Source organism: Apis mellifera, linkage group LG9, assembly GCF_003254395.2.
Source record: "Apis mellifera strain DH4 linkage group LG9, Amel_HAv3.1, whole genome shotgun sequence".
In the NCBI taxonomy this organism is placed as follows: Eukaryota; Metazoa; Arthropoda; class Insecta; order Hymenoptera; family Apidae; genus Apis; species Apis mellifera.
This window is the reverse complement of record NC_037646.1, coordinates 1,808,253-1,826,014: the sequence shown is the minus strand read 5'-3', so window position 1 is coordinate 1,826,014 and position 17,762 is coordinate 1,808,253. Positions and strand designations below refer to the sequence as shown.

Sequence of the window (17,762 nt, the reverse complement as noted above, 5' to 3'; positions counted from 1 at the left end):
CATTAATTATTTGAAAAAATATTAATTCACAAATTAAGGATTCTCTTTGAGGATATAATTATCCTCAAGAGAGGATATTATTATTATAATTATCCTATCTAGAATATTGTATTTTATTGTTTTATATTCCTTGATTGATTGAAATAATATATGGATATGAGAATACAAAAATTTTCTTCTGTAAAGGAAACGTGAAGACTTCACAAAAAAAAAAACTATTACAAATTATCTTTTAATTAATTTTTAGAAAACCCAATTTTCACATCTTTTCAATTCAAATCATTTGAAATTTTTGATTATGAACCATAAAAAAAAATAAATAAAAATTCTAAAAACATAAATGTTTATTTCTATTCGTAATATTTTAAAAACTTTTAATTACAATTCTATTATTAATTAAATCTCATAAATTCTGTTAATATTCGGGATGGAATATATTATCGCCTTCTTTTGTTCTCTTGAATAAACAAAAAGCCATTTTTTTGATATTTATTTTATTGTTTTAAGTAGAAAGTTTTATACAGTCATATTCAGCAATATGTAAATCTCTGATTTCAGTTTATAAGAAATTCACTTCTAGCCAATATAATATTCCATTTTGATTATCTTCTCATTAATTATGAAATGTTTCATATAGAATTATGAAAGATTTTAGAAGTAGATTTAGATAGAAGATTTTAGAATTAGAAAGATTATAGAAATCGTATTTATATTCAGTATTCTCATGCACCTATCGACAATCATGAAGTCTCAACATAACAAATGATTTGCGAGGTTCTACTTGTCCATTATTATTCGAGATTATATTGATATATTTCTATTATACCTTGTATATATCAACATCGTATAATATCAACATTATATAACATTGCGAGGTTCTATTTGCCCATTCGCATTCTGTCTTCCTATTAGTCTAATCCTATTGTATTGTGAAGATTCAATATCGTAGATGATGCGAGATTCTATTGATCTAGTCCAATTGTATTTTGAATCAACATCGTAAATGATTTACGAGATTCTATTAGTCTAATCCTGTTGTATCTTGAAGTTTCAATCTCGTAAATGATGCGAGGTTCTATTGGTCTAGTTCTATTTAACATCATAAATGATTTGCGAGGTTTTATTAGTCTACTCCTATTCTATCTTACAAATTTAACATAGTAAATGATTTGCAAGATTTTATTGATCTATGTCTATTATACTTTGAATCAATATTATTAATGATTTGCGAGGTTTTATTAGTCTAATTCTATTGTGTCTTGAAAATTCAACATCGTAGATGATGCCAGGTTCTATTGGTCTAGTCCTATTCATCATCGTAAATAATTTGCGAGGATCTATTGATCTTTTCCTATTGAGTATATTGAATGAACATCGTAAATGAGCAAGGTTTTATTTGTCCATTCCCACTTTGTCTTGAAGATTCAACATCGTAGATGATTTACGAGGTTTCATTGATCTATTTCTGTTTTATCTTGAAGTTCCTATATCGTAGATGATTTGCGATGTTCTACTGGTCCATTCCCATTCTGTCTTGTTGTTTCAACATCGTAGATGATGCGAGGTTCTATTTATCTAGTCTCATTCAACATCGTAAATGATTTGCGAGATTTTATTGATCTTTTCCTATTATATATTGAATCAAATGATTGTAAATGACTTGCGAGGTTTTATTTCGAGGTCCATTCCTATTCTCTCTTGAAATTTCAACATAATAAATGATTTGCGAGTTTCTATTTGTGTATTCCCATTCTGTCTTGATGTTTCAACATCATAGATGATGCGATGTTCTATTGGTCTGTTCCTATTCGACATCGTAAATGATTTGCGAGGTTTTATTAATCTATTCCTATTCTGTCTTGCAATTTTAATGTAGTAGATGATTTACGACATTTTATTGATCTCTTTCTGTTATACTACCTATTTCTGTTATACTTTGAATCAACATTATTGATGATTTGCGAGATTCTATTATAGATAGATAGATATTATATCCTATTGTATCTTGAAAATTCAACATCGTAGATGATGCCAGGTTCTATTGGTCTAGTTCTATTCATCAAATGTAAATGATTGAATGATTTGCGAGAATCTATTGATCTTTTCCTATTGTATATTGAATGAATATCGTAAATGATTTGCAAGGTTTTATTTGTTCATTTCCATTATGTCTTGATGTTTCAATATCGTAGATAATGCGAGGTTCTATTGGTCTAGTTCTATTCAACATTATAAATGATTTGCGAGGTTTTATTAATTTATTGCTATTCTGTTTTGCAAATTTAACATAGTAGATGATTTGCAAGATTTTATTGATCTATTTCTATTATACTTTGAATCAACATTATTAATGATTTGCGAGGTTTTATTAGTCTGTTCCTATTGTATCTTGAAGATTCAACGTCGTAGATGATGTGATTCTTGATCTAGTCCTATTCATCATCGTAAATGATTTGCGAGGATCTATTGATCTCTTCCTATTGTATATTGAATTAACATCGTAAATGATTTGCGAGGTTTTATTAGTCTATTCTTATTTTGTCTTGAAGTTTCGTCATCGTAGATGATTTATGAAGTTCAATTGGTCTACTCCTATTCAACATCAGAAATGATTTGCGAGATTTTATTGATATATTTCTATTATACTTTGATTGTACATTATATTGTTGATGATTTGCTAGCTTTTATTTGTTCATTCCCATTCTGTCTTGAAGTTTCAATATCTTAGATGATGCGAGGTTCTATTGGTCTAATCCTATTCATCATCGTAAATGATTTGCATGATTCTATTTGTCTATTCTTATTCTGTCTTGAAATTTTATCATCGTAAATGATTTGCAAGGTTCTCTTTTAATGTATTGCTATTCTGGAAAATTTTTTTATTTCTTTTACCTTTTTTTTTATCGATGCTATTCTTGCTATCTATCTTTTAAATATCTCGAGGGATTCTCTATAGTAGGCGCATTAATATTCAGCATTCTCTTAATGTTCTTCTATGCTTTTTTCCATTTTGATAATATTGACAATCATGTAGTTTATCACAAATAATTTATCAATGAATATCACGAAGTTCTTTATACAAAATATTTAATTTTTACAGGACTTTATTATTTGATCTATTCTTATTCTCAATCGTTTTAGTGATTCTTTTATATTGTGATTTTTATATCTATTTATTAGAATAAATCATTTTTTAAAGAAATTCTCTGCATTTACATTCAGTATTTTTTGATATTCCTTTACACTAAACAAATGCAATTTTTCTTATATAATTCATGGACAAATGTCACGAAGCTTTTATTTGACATATTTTCATCCAATCTTTACGAGAGAATATTGTTTTGATGTATGATTTATTTTGATTTCTGAAATTTTTTAATAAATATGAATTAAATTTTAATTATCCATTTTATGATAGATTTACTTAATGTCTATATTAAAAATATATTATTTGTTTGCAACGAATAAATCCATCATAGAAATATAATCTGGAAATTTTGATATTGTTTTGAAATTTCTGTGTTTTGCATAATTTATTTGAAATAATTAGAGAGTCAATTAAGCAAAAAATTATTGTTCTTCATTCTGATGTGTTTCTTATTGATAATATAATTTTTTTTTTCTGTTATTAGTTATATTTTTTATTTTACTTTGAATTGTTATCTTTTCAATTTTTATCTTTTTAACTATTTTTTTTTCCTGGAATCATTATTCTAATTTTTTCTTCTTCTAAATTGTTAAGTTCGCGATAGTATCTTTTTTTTAGAATATTATAATTATTGACGATTTTCAATTTAAAAGATTTTTGATGATCTTTGTCCAATTTTCAATACAATAATTTATTATAATTGTCTTACTAAATTACACGGTAGATAATCAATATGAAACTATAATAAGCAATTATGATATAATTGATATGATTAATCAGCTCATAGTTTGTTTCACGTACGATCTTATCTATTTCTTTTCACTAGTTATCCATTACATATTTATTTAAATCATTTTTATGCTATATTTCAAACATAGATATACGCATTAGTTAATTTTTCTTCATTTTTAAAATGTCGCTTATTTTTACGTAATTGAATTAATCAAACTAATAAAATAATTTATAATTATTTAAATCATTAATTAAATCATAAACTGATGTAGCTTATGTGATATAATCAATTATATTTTTATTCTAATAGTTAAAGTTCTAATAATTTATTACCAAGAACATCTGAATTCTCTGACGCTCTAAGGTTGTATAACAAATGATATACGAATAATTTTCTTTTCTCTTTCAATTTCTATGTTTTATATTTGATTTTTATATCGAAAATGAGTTGATCAAATATATATTTTTATACATTTTTATACATTTTAATATAATTTTATTATTTAAGATACGATCTATTACAATCTATTATTTTTTGTCAATGTAATATTCAAAATTTCTTTTTGAAAAAATTTTGTATTTTTTAGAGACTATGAAATTTATAGAATTTGTTTATTTATTCTTCTAAACAAGCAAATGTTTTTTTGACATTTATTTATTATTATTTATTTATTTTTTTTTTTACATTTTTTTATTGTTTTAATATCATATTATTAATAGGAAGTTCTATATAACTTTCGGTTTCAGCTGTTTTATATTATCAATTCAATTGATTACTTATAAATAACTCTTCAATTTTTTTCAATTGAATTTAACTCACATTTTTGTGTTAAAAATATTGACATTCTTTCCATCAAGTTACTGATATATAAGTAAGAATAATAATAAAATGATATATAATAACTAAACTGTGTAAATGCATATTTTTTCATATTGCATATGCTTTGCATATTTTATATAAAAGATAAATAACTGAATTATTTCATTTTATATATTTTGATTATTTCAATTACATATTTTGATCTATTTTTTTTTTGCAACAATTTATCAAATATGTTTACAAATCATGAATCATGAAACTTTCATATTATATATCATATTATTAGTTTTCAATAAATTTGTTCAAGAAAAAATGATTTAAAGAATCAAGATCATAATACGTTTTTATAATTATCATATAATTCTTAAAATGAGAAATTCTAAAAAAATCATATTTAACAAATGAAATAACAGATAAAAATATTATTTTTAAAAGAAAAATTAGACAATAGACAGGTTACCTATGATAATAAGTTACAATTAATTCAACATACAAATACTGCTACTTATAGAAGATAATAATTCAGAAGCAAATGCAAATAATGTATCAAACGAAAATTAATTTTATATATTTAATTTTATAAAGATTTATGTCAGACAATGATATCCTGAAATAAAAATATTATAAGGATATTTAAATGATATAATATGAAAAAAATTTTCTTAAAATTTTAGCAAAAAATTATCTACAAAATCTTTATAAATTACAAATTAAATATTCAAAACATTTGTACAGATATTGCAGAATATAATATATAATATATAATATTGCTTCTTTAAAGTAAATAATTGTCTGATTTGAAATCTTCATCTCTCTTTGTTTGAAGTTGTTTATAAAGCAGAGAGATTTGTGAAAGCACGAAGCCATAAATCTTTACATCCGTTTATAATCATTTAATGACAGAGTGACATATCATTTTATTCTTTTCTAAAAAATATTGTTACTCGATCGATCATTGTCGCTCATTTCTCCTGTGTTTTCTCTTGTTTTCTTCGAGAATAAAAGAAAATAAAATATAAATTTTATTCATCTCTTGATTCAATATATTGCAATATATTGCTACTATTATTCTATTATCATTCAATTCAAAAATTCGATCAAACATGAAAAATGATCATCATAAAAGAATTTTGCTTCTAAAATGAAATTTTGTATATAAAAGTTAGCAAAAATTTAAAAATATTTTATGCAAAACTTCTTTTCTCACGTAACATGGAATAAACAAATTAATAGAAAAAAGAATTCAATTTCAACATTTTTTAACAATTAATATAATGAAATAAGTTTTTTAAAAAGAAATTTACAAAAAAAAAATTTTAAATGTTCCACTTCTAGTTGTAATATTTTGTGCAAAGCATTATGTAAAAAATACTTGATTCCATTAATTTATTTGTTTTCTATAAAAATATACATTTATATAAAGAATTAATTATTATCTTTATCATTTATTTTCGTTAATGAATATTATTGCGATATATGTAAATATGAAATTTTAAACAATTAATTTCCAATTCTACAAATTCTTGGATTTTCTATTAATTATTGTTTGTTATTCGAATTGAATTTGTATTGTGAATAAATTTATATTTATTCCAATTCATGATATTTTTTTCAATATTTTCAAGAATCTTTATCACGAGCTTCTTGTGCTTTTTTTTAAAAACTGGCCAATAAAATTTATGATAGAATTTTTTAAAATATCACAATCATGATAAAATATTTTATGTAACGTTTAATTTTAGATATATTCCTTACTTGTAGATAGAAATTATTTAATTATTTCATATCAATTACATGATTAAATATCATTTCTAAGATAGTGCTTAAATTTATAATTAATTATTCTTCCATTTTTATGATGTAACTATTTCTAGAAGAATTTTCAAAAAATGGCAAAGCTATATTTCGTTAGTGATGTCATATCCTTGTTTTGGTCTATCTACTTTAAGATCAAATTCAAATTTCTTTTAAATTTCAATTATGTTTTTAATTGAATTATCTTAATGTAATAAAAATTTTAACATTAATTGTTTATTACGTAATAAACAAACATAATTCTTTGTACAATTTTTATAATTTTAGAAAAAAACAATCAACTCCTACTTTTCATCGAATTTATTAGGTCTTTTTGAATTTTAGTGACTGTGATTGTTTCTATTGGAATTGCTTTGTTTTTGAATTAATTAATGTAAATTCTCACTATCATCCTATGACAATTTTTAATCAATATAGAATTATTGTTGACTTGGTTACAAGGGTCTTCACAAATAGTGATTTGAGCATAAAACAAAGTGTTCAATTTTAATAATATTTTTTGGATTTATGATAATATGATAATAATCTAAATCTTTCAGATTTCTTCCCGTTTTTCAAAGACGAGACGACTATTAAGAATGTTATTCAAACCATTGAAAAACTAAGAATTCAGTTTATTATCATATTCTTGAGTATTTTAACAAGAAATTTCACATTAAAATTAACGTTAAAATTTTAAATTTTTGATTTCCGAAAATTTATTTTTGAATCATATAATTAGTGGTAATTATTGATTATAATATATAACGACTCAATAATATTTGGTATCGCCAATGTGAGAAAAATGTGAGAAATAAAGATTGAATGATATTTTTTAATGAATTAACAATTAACAACTGAATATATTTATTTAATTATTTTATTTTATATTTATTTAATTATTATATATTTATTTAATCATTTATCTAAATGATTTATGAAAATGTTATTGTTACAATTTAAAGTAATATTACAATCTAAATTTTTTATGCATCTTGTATTAGACAAACTTTTTAATCTAATTTTTTTATTGTAGAATTTTTCTTAATCATCAAGTCTTGTCTAAAATTCAATTTTTGAAATTCATCTTTTAATTTATTTCTCATCAAATTTTTCTTCTTCCAATTAATTTAAAAATATTATTAAATTTATAAAAAAATATTGAAGTTTTGTTTATAAAAATGTGTTTGCAAAAAATATTATATTTAGTTATAATTGTTATTATTATATATAATTTGAGCAGGGAAATTTACACTCCATTACTTTATATTAATGAAGAATATTTATTGGAGATTATTTATTTTAAGATATATCAATCACCTACTAAAAATTTTTTTTGGATTCTGTTTGTGATATATATTATTATAAAAATTAAAAATAATATTAATATTCAATAATATTTCAAAAGATGGAAGTTGTTCTGAAGTTTATTTCTTTTATTTCTTGCATAATATTTCAGCAGCAACTTTTCTACTTGTAAGATATTATTAAATAAAATGTTAATAATAATGTAATATAATAAATGTAATATAATAAAAATGTTTTTATTATATTAAATTAACAATGATTTAATCTTGAAGAAAAGTAATATAAAACAGGAAATGTGAATATTTTTAATTGTAAACTCTTCCACAACTTATTGTATATTTGTTGTAATTTAATAAATATTAAACATATTTTTACAATAATAGAGCAAAAATTCTATTATTTTTACATTAACATTTACTTTTATCCATATTATAAAAATTCAAAATTTTTATAATATAATGCATGAAAAATTTTAAAAAGATAGAAATATATGTATTATATTATATTACATTATATTATAGCAAATATATTTTATTTATCAATGAAGCAATGTTTGCGCATGCTGAATTTTTTAATGTATATAATATATATACACAAACTAAATAAAAAACTATGTATTAGAAAATAATTTTTAATAGAAATTTATAATATTAAAATTATTTATTTGAATATGAAATTAATGAAATTTTACTAATATAGCTAATGGATCTATTAATGATGATACTAAATTTTTAAAGAATATATTACAAGATTTGTTCCATTTTATGAGTTTATGCATAATGGAATTATTTATTTATTTAATTTAAAGAAAAGTTTTAAATGATAAATATTTGAATAGATGAATTACATTACATGACATAATTATTATATGATAACATGATTTTGAATTTAAATTCATTGAATTTTTCAGTGTGAAATCACTTATAAAGTTTATAATAGATAAAAAATTTATTACTAATATTAAAATGAATTTAAAATTTTTAACTATATTTATTCTAATAAAATGAAATTACATTTTTACAAATAGTAGAGAAAAAAATTTTCGATTATTATAATTTTTGTTGTAATTTTCTATATTTTATATATTTAGAATCATAAACATACAATCTCAATTATCTATTTACTTATTATAAAATAATAAAATTGATTGGTGACCATTTATTAAAATTGTGGATTTGAAAAAATTGAATATATAATTGAATTAAACTATATAGTGAGATATAAATATATATATATATATATATATATATATATATATATAGATTTTCGTAATTGTATATATTAGATAAAATAATTTAAAAAAAAATTATATTTATTTATTACAATATCACATGAATTAAATCGATTGTATGTTTAGAAAGAAATTATATTTATATTATATTATTTATAGCATAAATTATATATAATTGTACAGAATTGAATAGAATCATTTTTACAAATATGTCACAATTTATACAAATCACATTTAATTGTGATTTGTGAAATAGTGAATAATATGAAATAATTTTCTTATTCATTTTTATCATACTTATTATTGCACACTTTTGTATAATCCTGATTTACAATTCTCAAATTTATAAAAAGAATTTCTTTTTCATTTGCCATTTAAGTTTTTCGTTTCCATATAATTTTTTTCAAAGTTCATTTTACAAATGCATACATATTATATTATATTCAATAGCATTTATATATAATGCATAAATACTGATAATGATCATCTTTAGAGTCAACTATGTGTATGTAAAAATTTTTCTAATTTCATCATAAGTTATAGTCTCTGTGCATGAATAGTGATAATGATCATCTTTGGAGTCAATTGTGTGCAAAAATTTTTCTAATTTCATCATAAGTGATAATCTCTGTGCATGAATAGTAATGATTATTTTTAAAATCAATTGTGTGCAAGAATTTTTCTAATTTCATCATAAATGATAATTTCTATATAATGCATGAGTAATGATAATGATCAATACCCGCAAATTATCTAATTGAACATCAATAGAGCAATATCATGCTAAGAAAATATCAATTTTTGAAAAAACATATTTGTTGATTTTTCCCAACACATCATAATTATTTTGATGATGTTGTAAAGTTATTAAATTTGTATGAAATAACTTTATGACAAAAGATATTTTTCATATTTTTCATTTATTATATTAGTTATTGATCATCGTCAATAGTAAGATAAAATGTAGAATTCGTAAATCTTCAAATAAAATTACAAAATTACTAATTATTGATAAAATCATCAATGAAATAGGAATTCATGAATCGTCTTCAAATAAAATTATAGAATCATAGCAACTGATGGAACTATCAATGTTGGAAAGAATTTGTGAATCGTTTTCAAATAAAATTATAAAATTAAACATTGTATTTATATTTCACTTGCTATACATTTTTATTAAATATTTGATCCTACAATTAATTGCAATGCTTTTATAAGCAAATGAAAAGAACTGAAATGTAAAAAGAGTCGTTTGGACTAGCATCAAATTGTTAAATTGTTATAAATTATTACTATCAAGATATCCAAAAAAAAGAAGATTAAATGTATATATCGAAAATTAAGTCATGATAATATCCATAAAGATTATGAAATTATATTATTAAAATTAAATGTACCAAAAATTATTGTAGAAAGAAATTTGAATAAATCGATGCATTGGAGTTTAATTCAAATAATCTATTGTTACAATGATTTTAAAATAGAAACAAGTACATATTTCATGTTAATATTGCAATGAAGCAATTGCAATTATTAAAATAGAAATAATATATTGAACATATTGAAATAAAATTAATTATATATTTTGAAAATAAATAAAATAGAAATAGAAAATCATTTAATTTGAATTTAAATTTATTATATTTTTATTGAAATATGTAATGAAATATCATAATATGTGATCATTTAATTAAAAAACAATAGAAAAACTTTTTGTATAAAAATATGTCCTATTTTTGAAGCACAATCTTTATTTGTGATAAATTTTATTAAGTGGTGTATAATTTGCAATAATAATAATTTAAAAAATATTTCATTAAAATTTTATTTAAAGAAATATATAATTCGAAGACTTTTTTGGAAAACATTTTCTGATTTTTGTTAAAATATCTTAGCTTTTTACTTCCATATTTCGATTCAAATTTTCTTCTTCAATTGTTCAATATTGTTTTTGATTTATTAACGCTTTAATCTTTTCATTAAGGCATTACTAAAAAAAAAAAATGTTCATTGCTATTGAAATCATATTTTAAAATTGAAATGCTATTATTAAAAAATTTTGGACTACACAGCAACATCATTCCCCTATTAATATTGATATTATCATCATTATCTTCTAAGAAAAATGATTTTTGAACACCATATTGTATATTTAATTTTTCAAATACTTGTGCATATCTATCTATGGAATTAATCTATGGAAATAAAAATATAGAATCTAATGGATTTAAATCCAAAAGACGCAATAAATTCAATTCATACAATAGAACTTTCATGTTTAATTTATTTATTTAAAAATAGCAATCATTTAAAAATTATATAACTATTTAATTATGAGGAACATTCATATACGTAGTTATTTGTATTTCTTACTATATTTTATTATATTTTAAACAGAATGATTATTTTATTCTATTTATAAAATTATATCTCATAAATGAAATATTTAAATTTAATATTTAAATAAATGTTCATTAAACATATATGTTATTATATAAACGAATTTATATAGCATATATCTTTAATGAATATTTTTCGTTGTTTTTTGATATACTCAACTTCTGAAATATATTTTATATATTATGAAATATCTCAATAGAAATTTGGAAGAATACAAATGTTTTTATCAAGAAAATAAAAAAAAAAGAGAAATGAAAGTTTTTTTGAACTTATTAGTCTCAGAAATTAAGATTTTAAATTTCTCTGAATTTGAAAATAATATAATTATGTAAATGTGATTTAAACTATATATTTTATCTTTTTTGTTATCAATTTAGAAAAAAGAAGATTATTAGAATAACAAATAATAATTATATACGTGATATGATTGAACATGATGATAATGGAATTTTGGATAATGGAAACAATTTTTATGGTCAATATTTATACTAAGCTCAATTTAGCAGTTACATCCATAGTGATTAATCCTTGAAAATGGCTAATTTGGGTCACTTTTGAACTATATCTAAGATGTAGATATTAAATATCATTTACATCATTATCATCAGCATGGGTCAAAAATGATTCAACTTGATTGAATAATATAAACATTCATTTCTTCATAGTTTCCATCGATTGATTCATAATTGATTCTTAATTTTTTTTAATTTTTCTTCTACATTCTTTTTCTTGACAAGAAATCTCTATTATTTCATTGTCAAAAAAAAAAAATTGTTCTAGTGTAATTTCAATGTTTCTTTAATTTGCACGAATGATTTTTGATTTCCTTCAAATTTCCTTTATTTTCTCTTATTATTATTATTCTTTATTTCTGAAAATGTTTTTAGTTATTTAATTATTTTTTGAATTTGAATCAGAACAAATTCTACTTTTGCATCTATTTTATTGAAATTATTTCAATTTTGCTATTTCGTTATTCTTTATCTTTCATTTGTTATAAAGTTTGTTTCTATGTGCCATTTTCAAATGTATAATAATTATTTTCATTTGAAACTATATTTTTCTTTTGCTTTTTTACCATTTTATTAGAGATCCACAACTAATATAATATTTAAAAATTTGTGAATTGAAAATTGATATTTTATTTTTATGATTTTGTTATGATAGAATATTCTTTATCTTGAATCATTCTGTTTACATAACATTTAATTCTTTTATCATTGTTTGAATATATTAATTATAATAAAGATTACGGAATACATGAAATTTGAATATTAAACATATAATTCTTTCGATTAATGAAAAATTAATGACAATATTTCTTTTTTAATTATCAGTTATTATGTATATATTAATTTTATTTTGAAAATAACATTTTGAATACATAATTACATTTTGAAAACATGAATCAAAAATGTTTATGATTTTAAAAATATATATACTTCTTATTTTTAATCATTTCATATTTTTTCTTTGAATAAAAAAATTTATACATTTCTTTTTATAATTTAGTAATGAAGTAGTGAAAATAATCATTTTCACTATAAAATGTTTATTCGTTTATCAAATTATATACATTATCAAATATACATTAAATATTGTGAGATTGAATATCATATATATATATATATATATATATATATATATATATATATATATATATATATATATATATTGTGATATCTTTTTTAATTCTTCTTTAAAATTCATTTCTTAAAAACTTTTTTTCCTTCAAATTGTTTTTTTTAAATAGTGCTATATTTCTTGATTTTTTCAAATCATTATATTGTTATATTATTGCATCTGTTATATTATTGCATGTATGATTAGGAAAATAATCATTTTTCTTTTTTTTCCTTTCACGAGTCATGCAAGAAACTTTCAGCAGCTTTAATCAATAATTGAAAAGTTATCTTTGCGGATTCTATAATTTTTTTTTAAATTACATTTATAAATTAAACACAATAAAATTAAATTAATATTGTATAACTAAAAATGGATTAGTTTTTAAATTATAATAATATTCTTTTGCATAATATTATATTTGCGATTCATGATATTCGCCATACAAAAGATAAGCATCGGAAATAAATATCATTTATAGATACATAATCCATTGCTTGGATTACAATAATAATTATTCTTACGCAAGATATAGTTCTGTTTTAGCAGATATGCTAATACATATAGAAAACAAATATGCACAATAAGAAATTTGTCACAAATATGATTAAACATATTAAAAGCAACTTTTTTAATTATAATTTTGCTAATTTATTTGATTTGTTATGTTGCGCTACTTTTTCATCATATTTTAGGCTATAAAAATTTCGTTTTCCTTCTGGCAAGTTTTTATCAATTGATTCATGATTGTAGAACACTTGTTTTAATCTTTATTCTGCATTCTATTTCTTTTATCTATATTATCTATTCTTTTTTTTCCCATCTCTTTTTACAATAGTTTTATTAATATTCTAATAGTGCTATATTACTATAATATTCTACTATAATGAATAAAAGAAAAATTAATATGAATTTTAATTGGTATATTTTTCAATAATCCATTGTAAATGAAAATAATTTTTAATTTTCTTCAAACTTATCGAGTTTTATTGTTTTCCACTTTTGCTTGCAACATAAGCACATTCAAAAATTTTTCTTGCTCGATCTATTATTTAATGCATAACAATAAATATATAGTATAGTATATATAATATGTTTATATAACTATATTACTTATATACTTATATATTTATTTATTAGTACAGGTGCACCACGTAAGCGGGCATTAGGTAGCATATTAATATATCAGATAAATATTCAGTTCTGAAATCTGTAAGTTACATTATCACGATAAAATTATTCATGTTTCACGAAAAAGATAATCAACAATATTAATGTAAAATAAACATATTGCATTACTAGTCTAAATCACAACGCAATACTTTTTTTTTTGTTGTTTCGCTTTGTATCTATTTGGATAATCAATAGTGTTGCGAATAATAACAATTTTATTTGTTTCTATTATCTTAAAACTAATCATGTTTGAATATATTTATAAGTAGCTAGCAAAAATTTTTATATATAAACAATTTTTTATTTTTATTTATGCAAAGTTAGCTGTTCAATATTATAATAGGCTTATAGAATTGTGAATATTTATAAACTCAATTACTGTTCATAATTCTGCTTGTTAAGTTCAAATATAGTGAAAAACAATTTCAAATTCAAGTAAAGAAATATTTTCTTATTTTGCTTGATATATTTTAATTTGAATGACATAAAAAAAAAATAAAAAATAATCGATTTGAATAATCGATTGAAAAAAAAATTGAAAAATTGAAAATTATAAGAAAAATAAAAGACGAAAATATTCTATATTTTCGTTAACTGTTAAGAGAAATATCAAAAACTAAAGCTTTTTCATGAGTCAAAAGAATGAGTTGATTTTAATTTACAATGTGATTCTAGTTTTGTAAAAAAATAGATTACAGTTTTTATTAAATTTAAATCGAAATACTTATAAAAATCAGTATTAAAAAAATATTGATGTTAGATTAAAATTTGCTTAAAAATATAGAAACATGTGATGAAAAACAGTTTAATTTAAATATAGCTACTATTAACGAACAAAAACAAATGCATAAAATGTATTTGTATTAAAAATAAAATTTAATATTAAATTAACATTTCTTCATATCTTTAAGCACAATTTCAGATTTCTAAAATAAAAAAATTAAAATTTTTATACTTTTCATCATATTAAATATTAAGAAATATTAAATATAAATTTTAAATTTATTATTTAATATTGTGCAAAATATATTTTTGAGTTTATAATTATTCACAATATTATACAAGATAATTTAAATGGGAACATTTAAATATCTCTATTATTTTTCTGAAAAAATGAACTTTATTAACAAAAATTCAGTATAAAAGCAGTTATACTATAATTATATTTTTTTTATAACTCACCTGTTATAATTAACTATATATAATTATGATAAATATTATTATATAAATCCATAGTATTATGAATTCCATGCTTTCCATTAAACTTTGCTTTCCCTTCCTAATCAGGGTAATGACATCAAATTCTATAATCTCATTTGGCAATCCTGAAAACACATATCATAATGATAAGGATATTAAAAACTTTAAGAAATGAAAAATGAAATATGGTTGATTAAGTAAATGCATTAAAAAAATGAAATTGAAATTACATAGAAAATAAGTTAAGATAAAAGTTATATTCATAAGTTAATGGCTAACTCTAGACAAAATGAAATAAAACTAATGATCAAAGAGAATTTTTATTACTACATGCCATGATAAAAACACATAATATAATCTTACAAAGAACAATCTTTTAAAAACATGTTTAAAGAATCGAAATTATAGAAAATTATTCTAAAAAGAAAGAATTATTAAATATGGTCATAAAAGACCAAGAGAAGATTTATATAATAAATCTAATTATATTTTACAAATACAAAGACTTCTTTATAAAAAAAAAAATATTTCAAAAAAAAAATACAATCGAGGAGAGACTATAAAGCAGAAATTAAATTAGTGATAATTTCTTGCAAAAATTATAAAAGATAAAAGTTTTAAGTTTCAAAAGTAAGCATGCCTTTGTTCATCGATAAAAATGATTAATGAATTCAATAGTTATAATCATATAACATGATCTTTCTAAATTTTTTGTTTTTATTGTTATTGTTATTAAATTATATTATTTTTTATTATTATTATTTATATAGCTACGTTAGAGAATATAAAACTAAATAATAAATCAAAATCTCAAAAATAAATATATTTTAATTAATTCATTTATAATCTTTGTTGATAACAATACTACTACTACTGAATTCCTTGATTATATAACATAGTTTCGTTTATTTGTTAATTTTCAATGAAAATGAAGTTATTGAACAAGAATTCTTTATATTTTGCAACTAGAGCATGAAATAGATTCTAAATACATTGATTTTATATTCACATTTCCATGAAATATTTCTTGGACAATGGCACATGATTCAATTCACATATTCAAAGAATTTTTATTTTAATTTTTTCAAATTTCTGATATCGTATAAAAATAGATTTATAAAAATCCTCAGTTAATTGTTAACTTATAACATCCTAAAAGATTCTTATTTTATTATTTATTTCTCAAAACTCTCTGAATAATACAGGATTTAATAAAATATCTCGTTATTAATTAATATCACACATGAATAAATTAATGAAATTATCTTAATTTATCTTATTTTAGTTTTTTTAAAACGCTCAAATAGAACATCAAAATCAAAATATAAATTTCTGCAATTGATAATTAAAACGATTATTTGTTTAACAAAAAATAAGTTTAATTTATTTTAAAAGCAAATTTTTTACCAATTGCTTAGCATGAATCAGATATATTGTTGAATTCAACTTTATTCTTGAAAAAAATGAAAAGTTTAAAAAAATAGTAAATCATAAAATAATATCCCAAATAATAATATTATTTTCTTTTTATAATTGATCAATTATTTTATATAATTATATATAATTAGCTGTTTGTTATTACCTGGTTCCAGAAATTGGGCTATCATTGATGATCATTCTTTCCATGGTTATCATAGTTTTCTGCAATAAAAATAGATAATCCGAAATAATATGTTTTATTATTCAAGTAATTAGCTTACATATATACAACTTAATATTTATAAAATATTTTATTCTAAGTATATTCTTAGAACTTATCAATATTTATTTTGAAAATGAAAAAAAGTGCAATCCATAATGATATGCATTTTTTAATTATATCGACAATGCATTTATTTCTTCATAGATATTTATGCATAATTCTTCTTCATTATTTGGTTAAAAAATTCATCGATCCTTTCTGGAGGATTTTTTGAACGATATAAATTTTCTTCTTTCGTTCTATATATATTTTGTTATATTATCGTATCCCATCGTCACTTGTTGCATTTCTATCTACATAAAAGAGATTGAATAAACAATCACAATTAATAAAGATTTTGATGTAATCTAGTTGAAATTAATTATTTATATCAGATCGACGAAATTATAAAATATGATTAATTAATAATTAAATGTAATTAAATGTTAATATCTATTATTATTTAGATATTTTTTATACCTGTTTCAATAATCAAGCATAATTATTATTTCTGAAAACGCTTATTTCTTAATTACGTTTAGTGATACGCCAATATTATGTTTTTCAAAAATAAACATTTTTAAAATTTTTTCTGAATATTTTCTTCTTTCAACTATTTTCTTCTTTAACTTCATTTCTACAGAATATTTTT

General features: G+C 20.4%; 1 protein-coding gene and 1 long non-coding RNA gene across 3 annotated transcripts in view; one reads left to right on the top strand and one right to left on the bottom strand.

Annotated features, from left to right (window-relative positions):
- LOC412787 (protein TAPT1 homolog) overlaps positions 1-17,762 on the top strand; it is a 106,979-nt gene that overhangs the window by 48,837 nt on the left and 40,380 nt on the right. The window lies entirely within an intron of this gene.
- LOC113218985 overlaps positions 15,412-17,762 on the bottom strand; it is a 28,483-nt gene continuing 26,132 nt past the window's right edge. The window contains exons 2-3 of the long non-coding RNA XR_003305314.1: positions 17,012-17,070; positions 15,412-15,554 (exon numbers count right to left, since the gene is read on the bottom strand). This is a non-coding gene — a long non-coding RNA (uncharacterized LOC113218985). The remainder of the gene's footprint in view (positions 15,555-17,011; positions 17,071-17,762) is intronic.